Below are 7,550 nucleotides of genomic sequence, written 5' to 3' on the forward strand. Positions count from 1 at the left end.
TTCACTGTTCTTCAAAATAGTAATAAAATAATCTCACATCTTCTCCTCCTTCCCTAAGCTATATCTGACTCTCCCCTCCCCTTCTCCACACCCCAGCCCTAGCTGGTGAAACTGCCTTGCCAGGTTTTTCAGCCCCAATGGGAAAAAAAAAAAAAACAACACTGTGGGTGTTCCCCCAGTGAAGGCATATTTGTAATGATACACAGCCTCGCTACTCCAAGTATAGTCTTTGTTCTAGTATTACCTGGAGACTTACCTAGTCTCACTCCAGACCTACTGGATCAGAATCCCCATTGAAGTCTGACAACCCTTGATACATAACCTAATAGAGCCCCCCCAGTTGCTGACCACCAACCTGTGGTGGCCTGGGACTCAGCTTCTAGTCCACTGAGAAGCAATCCCAGTCCCTCCAAATCTTCGTACCACTGAAACTATTGACTTGCCAACAATTGTCCCCATGTGACTCCCTTCCTTTTTCTATGGATCAAAGGTCCCAACTCCTTCCAAAAGCCAAACCATCTCCCCATTCTTGGAATCCATTCCCTGGGGCCAAATAACTATAAGGTACTTGCAGTCCCCACCACAGGAAACAGGGGTCACTGGTCACAGCACGACTGTCCCTTGGAGTGCACTGTCAGCTCATATGACAAGTGAGAGCTTCAAAGTTGATTTGAGTAGGGGTTTTGGACAAGATCAGCCATTTGCAGTGTGCGACTCCAGCAGGAAGTGTCCCCGAATCAGTCTCCTTGGAATCAGAAGAGTGGAATACTGACATCTGCAATTTCTGTGAACCATAGAAAAGAAAGATGCATGCAACTCCAATGATAGGAAACTCAGACTAGACTGATAAGAGGGTTGCAGGTGCTGAAGCAAGGTTTGAACATCCATTAAGCCAGCCCCAGCGTTGATCCTTCCCTGAAGTGCTCATGGCCAAGGGATATGATGGTGCTGCCTTCTCCCACCTCCTTGGCTCTTTCCCATTGCTTCGCTGCCACTGCGGGCTGGAGAGATAAGCAAAGAGCGTGTCTGCACCCAGCAGTGGAGACTGCAGCAGGAAATGAAGTCTCCACTTCTTTCCAGCCACGGAAACTGGAGCACTAGTTCCCACTGGAGAAATCAAAGCAGCATTGTTTCGAAGAACAAAATTTCCCATGAGAGAACAAAGGTTTTGGCATCGAGCTCTTTCGGGAGAAGATGCTATCATAGACACTTCAGCTCACTTAGAGGAACCCAGTCTGGGACTAAAAACCAACCCACAGTTTTCTTTATTAGGCTCATGCTCAGAGGGGTCACCTTTTGGTGTTTTCACCAGTGTTTGTGCCTTCACAATTGTCAAAATGAGAACAAGATCTGGTGAGCCAGATAAAGGTTTCTAAGAGGACTTCCCTGGTGGTACAGTGGATAAGAATCCATCTGCCAATGCAGGGGTTATGAGTTCAGTCCGTCTGGGAAGATTCCACTTGCCTTGGAACAACTAAGCCTGTGGGCACAGCTACAGAGCCCGTGCTCCAGGGCCCAGGAGCTGCAGCTACCGGAGCCTGGGCAATCTCAGGCCTGCACACTGCAACCACCGAACCTGTGTGCGGCAACAGGGAACACACTGGATTGGTGTCCTATTAATACTCAGGAGACAGAATTGACAAGAAGGTGAATTCACAAATCTAGTCACCTTTGGATAAGAGGCTTGAAAATCCAGCATAATGTCTTTTACCTAATAAGTGTCCACTTCACTGCTTACCTGTGGACTGCATTAAAAAAAAATACAGATTTGCCCCCAGCAGTGTTGCCATAGTGGCGATCAAGAATTGATCAACTATGTCAAGAAAAATGCATTAAAAAGATATTTTTCAAAACTTAATATTTTCAAAATGAAAAATGTTACAAACCACCTTTTGCGGTAGTAAACAGAATAAATAAAAGCAAAAGAGTAAATGCATATGTTTCATAAGCAAAACATAAAAATCCGTATTGATGGAAAAGTTACGTTTGAAATAGCAGACTTGATTTCCAATTACTCGACACAGAAAAACCATAAGTTACTAATGCAGTTGACACAGACTAGACAACCTGTTTAAAATTCTCTGCAATGACCCTAGAATGTATAACTTAAAAGGGTCTCAAGAAAACAACGAAATTCTGTAAAGCAATTATCCTTCCATTAAAAAATAACTATTTTTTTTAAAGGGTGGGTCTTAGACAGTTTTATACTATGGGTAAGGATACTGAAGCTGAAAAGTCAAGCATTTTGTCCCATCAGTGGGGATGACAGTCAGGCTGGAGGCCTGGGCAGCCTTCCTATTGCTGGAGCTTGATGCAAAGTAAGTCTCTGATGACAGGCTGATTCGTTCCACCCAGATCAGTGGACACCCTGAGATCTAGATGAACTGGATTAGCCTGCAGCACATACACACTCCTGACATTGCATGGCGAGCATCACAACTGACCTGCACTGCTCTAACATACCCAAACGACCAGAGCATCAGAAACTACCTTTAAAGAAAAAGCTGTTTTGCCCATGCTCCAAATTCTCATTTTAGGAGCTGACTCTAATTTCCTTTAAATAGTTTTTCCAGACTCCATTGGCTACCGACTCTCCCAGGGAAGAAACTATTCATGTGTGGGATCAAAACAAGGGATACTTAAAAAGCTCCAGGAAAGTCATATTTCCTGGAGATTAAAAATATTTTTCTCAACAGGAACTAGGAAGAAGCATGCAATTTTAAAAGGATGACCTATGAAGGAGTAACTGACCCAGTCCCGCCTTGGACTGAACAAGGATTTGTGAGTTTGATGAATACTGTCAGACATGCAGCATTGATTCAGTGATAGGGAGGACATCACTGGGAATTCACCATAGGTTCATCACTGAATCTAACTTTATAATCCTCACAACAATCCTATGAGTTAGTTATAATCCTCTGCTATTTTGGAATAATTGCCCAGTTAGGAAACTTCATGTTATAAACATAGTAACTCCAATGGAGGAAGTGAGTTAGTTTCAGAGTCAGACTAACAGTGGTTTTTCTTACCTCAATTTCAGCAAAATTTATTTTAAAGTTTAGTAGCTCAAATAATGGTGGTGGAGCTTGGTCTGATTCTAACGTTTTTTGTTTCTTTGGGGGGTGGGGTTGGTGGGGGCCACATCGCATAGCAGATTGAACCTGTAACCCCCTGCATTGGAAGGGTAGAGTCTTAACCACTGGACCACAAGGCAAGTCTGGTTCAGTTCCGAAGTAGCATCAAAGTCAGTATAAATAGCATTCTCTAATTGTGACAGATCCAGGTGAGGTTTCAAAACATACAGGGTAGAAGAAATGGCTTGTGTTGGACAGAAGGTGGCTACAGGGAAGCAGCTTGCCCCAGGCCAATGGATTCCAGGGCTCCTGGACTGCAGGATCTCTGCTCTTCAGAACTATTCCCTGCTGCCTTCTGCTGACACCAAGTTCACTAAGAAAAAAAGTGTGACAGTCGCTCAGCCATGTCTGACTTTTTGCGGCCTCATGGACTGTAGCCTGCCAGGCTCCTCTGTCCATGGAATACTGGAGTGGGTGGCCATTTCCTTCTCCAGGGTATCTTCCCCACACAGGGATGGAACCCTGGTCTCCTGCATTGCAGGCGAATCCTTTACTGTCTGAGCCACCAGCGAAGCCCAGGCCATTTCACCAATTCACCAAGAAATAGAAGGCAAAGATTCCAGTTCAAGCAGGGGACTTGAAGGGTCTTGAATTCTTTCCATGGGTGTGCTGAATCTACAGCTACCTATGGAACGATTTTCTCTGGAAAAAAAAACCCCTAAAAACTAGCAGAACAACTCCTTTGTATTGGGTACATGAGAAAAAGACCACATTAAACTGGGTGGAAAAGGCTGAGACACGATTTCATTATAAACCCCCAACCCACAATGGGAAGGGAACTCCAGCCTAGAGCTTCTCCCTGAGCCGAGGGTTTGGACTCCACATTGTGCAACCCAACCTTTAAGACCTGCTCCTAAGGCAAGCCCCCAATACATCTAGCTTTGAAAACCAACGGCTCATGCCCCAAAGACCCCTGGGGCCGTGGCATACTCAGAAGTGTCTCCTGAAGAGTTCACATGCAGACTGCTTCACCCCAGGGTCCCGCAGAGAGCAGACTCTGAAAACTGCCCAGACTTTACCTGAGCGAGGTTCATTTGCTGATTTTAAAGCGTTGGACTGAGGGGCCCTGGCCTGCTGGGATACTCTCAAGGGATGGAGGCTTGTGGGTCCTTCAGCACTCTTTCTGCCTTGCTAAAGCCAGAAGAACCCTCTTTTTCTTTTTATCTTAAAAAAAAAAATCTTTCTTTTAATTTTTTTTTTTTCTGTGAACGCCAGCCCTGAACCTCCCCCGCCGGCCTCGCTCCAGCTGGACGCCATCTTTGCTCCCTCGCTGCCCTCCAGAGCCAGCATCTGCTGGAGGGGAGCTGCTACCCTCGTCTGGTGCCTGGGTTTTTACATCTGGTGACCCAGTTTTTACAGCTGTAGCCCAGGGGACGCCTCCTCCATTGCCTGGTTCTGGGGGTGGGGTTAGTTCCTGGGGCCCAGGGGGCTGTAACAATCAGATAAGTAGTTAGTTATCTTTGGCACACATCCATCCCCCCACCCCCACCCCCACTCCCAGCAGCACAGACAGCAGATTGAAACTTACCCGCTCTTTCTGTTGAAAGACGTCTATTTTCTTGCCCAGGAGTTGTGGCCTGAGGGGCAGGCACACTTCAAGAGCCCTTCTGGGGAAGCTAAGGCCTGACGCCATTTTTGCATTCTCTTTCCGCCTTGCAGCAGCTCACCTGTATCTCAAATTCCTTCCACTGAGACACTGACAGGTGTCAGCAGACCCTCACCTGCTAGGATCTATTAAAAATGAAGCAAGCTGTATGGACAAGCACCAAGGTTTGAGAGACAGCCAAGAGCAAGGGCAAGATTAACGATAAAGTTCATCTGTTACCATGTATCATTACAAAATATTTTTTTTTCTTGTGATAAGAACTTTTAAGATGTCCTCTTTCAAATATGCTTTACAGTATTATTAAATGTAGTCTCCGTGCTGTACATTAAATCCCAAGACTTATTTATTTTATAACTGGAAGTTTGTACATTTTGACTTCCTTTACCCTTTCACCCACATTCCCCCACACCTGCCTCTGACAACCACCAATCTGTTCTCTGTGTCTATGAGTTTAGGTTTGTTTGGCTTTGTTTTTTAGAGTCTACATATAAATGATCATAGGATATTTTTCTGACTTATTTCATTTAGCATAATGCCCTCAAGGTCCACCTGACTCATTGCACATGGCAAGACTTTTTTTGTGTGTGGATGACTAGCATTTCATTGTGTGTGTGTGTGTGTGTGTGTGTGTGTGTGTGTATCACATCTTTATTCATTCATCTGCTGATGGACACTTAGATTGTTTTAATATCTCAGCTACTGTAAATAATGCTTCATATTTACAATAGATAATGTGTGTGTGCTAAGCTGGTTCAGTTGTATCTGACTCTTTGTGACCCTGTGGACTGAACCCTGCCAGGCTCCTCTGTCTGTGGTATTCTCCAGGCAAGAACACTGGATTGGGTTGCCATGCCCTTCTCCAGGGGATCTTCCTGACCCAGGGATCAAAAGTGTGCTCCTGAATTGCAGGCAGATTCTTTACCGCTGAGCCATGGGGCGGGGAGGCGGCGAGGCGCAGGAGCCTTTATATAACATAGTGAGGACATACATCTTTTTGAATTACTGTTTCATTTTCTTCTCATAAATAAGCAGAGTGGAATTTCTGGATCTGTATGGCAGTTCTATTTTTAATTATTTGAGGAATATCCTTATTGTTTCCATTTTTGTAACGTCAGATGACATGTTAATTAAATGTGGTGATCATTTTGCAATACAAATATCAAATCACCTAAAAATAACATCATGTTATATGTCAGTTACACCTCAAAAAAAAAAAAAAAAAAAGAGGAAGAAGGCCTGTCCAGACACACAGGCTGCTCTGAGTCCTGGAGAACAGTGGCAGAAGGGCAAAGGCGGCAGGTCAGTCAGGTTTCCTTTGTCAGAAGGGTCTTCCCCGTCCTGAGGGGCACCTCCTGCTCCTTGGTCATTTCCGTCATCTCTAGGCTCCTAAGACCAGAGGGAGCTGGACCTGAAGAAACCACGTGGTGCTTTCTGACATGAACAAAGTGACTGCGGAGAATATTCCCGTTCTGTTGATCTGAGGGCTTCCCTGGAAGAAAGAGCCATCTTAAGTGGAACTGACTTAGACGTGCAAAAGTGCTTTGGAACTGTACTCCAAAGCACCATCCTAGCCAAAACCTGAAGTGGGCAGTGGAATATTAGGGAAATCACTCTCACTAGATTAAATCTCTCCATAAACAGCTCTCCAAGGGAACTTCTACCAATAGACTTATTGCTTGAAGTGAGTCATCATTTAGGAAATGATTACCCAGTAGTTGGATTTGTCTTTTGGGGATTAACTATGTCACCCCAAGTTACATGTGACATATTGGAAAAAGCAGGGGGAGAGTAGACAGAGGACCTGGAGTATAGTCTGAACCTCACCTTTGCTATTATAGATTCTGAATCTCAGGATTGTCACGTTTCACAGGGGGTGGGGTGGCGTGGGGTTAATATCCACCTTTCCTCCTTTAGTTACTCTAGTTCCTAGAGTTGCACATGCGGAGAACACCTTCCTCAACTCTCCACTGGGTGAGTTGCTTCAAGTCTGTCCTTCAGGAAACCTTGCCTTGACTTTGTTCTCCCTTTGCTCCCATAACCTGTGCAAACATCACTCCATTTGAGGATAGAAAAGACACTTGATCTCTGTTCTCAATGCCTTTATAATGCATTTCATACTTGCCGACCAAAATAACTGCAGTTCTTTTTACAAACTGTTCAATACTACATAAAATGATGATCCTTAAGTCGTTAATCACAAAAGGTACTGAAAATAAAAATACATACTAGCACCTTGGTCTTACATATTAAAACATCTTTTTCTTTTGAAGTATTGTGTTAGTTTCAGGAATACGGCAAAATGATTCATATATATATATGAATATATATTATGATATGTATATTTTTTAGATTCTTTTCCACTATAGGTTATTACAAGATATCAGATACAGTTCCCCATGCTATACAGCAAATCCTGGTTATATAGTAATGTGTATCTCTTAAATCTCATACTAATTTATCCCTCCTCTCCTTTCCCCTTCAGTAACTGTTTTTTACATCTATCAGTGTGTTTGTTTTGTAAACAAATTCCTATTTATTACTTTTAGATTCCACCTATAAGTGATACTGTGTATCTGTCTTCTATTTCACTTAGTATGGTAATTTCTAGGTCTGTCAACATTGCAAGCGGCAGTATTTCATCCTTTTTATGGCTGAGTGGCATTCCATTGTATATGCATTATACATACTACACCTCTTTATCCATTCATCTGCTGATGGACACTCAGGTTGCTTCCGTCTTGGCTTCCAGTTTGTTTTTAATTTTTTGGCTGAGCCACACATGTGGGACCTTAGTTCCCCAACCAGACACT

This window comes from Budorcas taxicolor, chromosome 15 (genome assembly GCF_023091745.1).
Source record: "Budorcas taxicolor isolate Tak-1 chromosome 15, Takin1.1, whole genome shotgun sequence".
NCBI lineage: Eukaryota > Metazoa > Chordata > Mammalia > Artiodactyla > Bovidae > Budorcas > Budorcas taxicolor.